Source organism: Propithecus coquereli, unplaced genomic scaffold (genome assembly GCF_000956105.1).
Source record: "Propithecus coquereli isolate 6110/MARCELLA unplaced genomic scaffold, Pcoq_1.0 Scaffold193, whole genome shotgun sequence".
Taxonomy (NCBI): domain Eukaryota; kingdom Metazoa; phylum Chordata; class Mammalia; order Primates; family Indriidae; genus Propithecus; species Propithecus coquereli.
The window spans coordinates 26,918-27,385 of record NW_012144190.1 but is presented as its reverse complement, the minus strand read 5'-3'; the positions used below and the strand labels follow the sequence as shown (position 1 = coordinate 27,385).

Sequence of the window (468 nt, the reverse complement as noted above, 5' to 3'; positions counted from 1 at the left end):
TGGTGGGATCCCAGAGAAAGAGGCGCTGGACGCCAGGTGTTCGGTCCACAGCGTTTATTAGGAGGATTCCAGACAGAGGGGTGCAGCGTGTCCTCAAGACTGGCAGCCTGACGTGAGCTATCTTATCCAGGGATTCAACCTAAGGAAAACCAAGAAAAAAACAAAGTAAAACAACTGGTGAAAATTGTCTCTAAATACAATCATCCCTCTGTTTCCTTGGATATTGTTTCCAGGACCCCGCACATATGCCAAAATCAGGTAGAGCGAGGAGCAGTCACATCGGAACCTTGAAGTTGGCCATGAAGGGAGTACGTACACACGGTAATCAGCAAATACCAGAAATAAATGCTTTTTAAAAAACATTTCATTGGTCGGGTGTGGTCGTTGACGCCTATTTTCCTAGCACTCTGGGAGGCTCAGGTGGGAGGATCGCTTGAGGACAGGAGTTGGAGACCAGCCCGAGCAAGA

The 468-nt window shown here is 48.3% G+C and overlaps 1 protein-coding gene across 1 annotated transcript in view; it reads right to left on the bottom strand.

The window, feature by feature from the left end:
- Nucleotides 1–468, bottom strand: part of LOC105809231 (leukocyte immunoglobulin-like receptor subfamily A member 5) — an 11,388-nt gene that overhangs the window by 7,099 nt on the left and 3,821 nt on the right. The window lies entirely within an intron of this gene.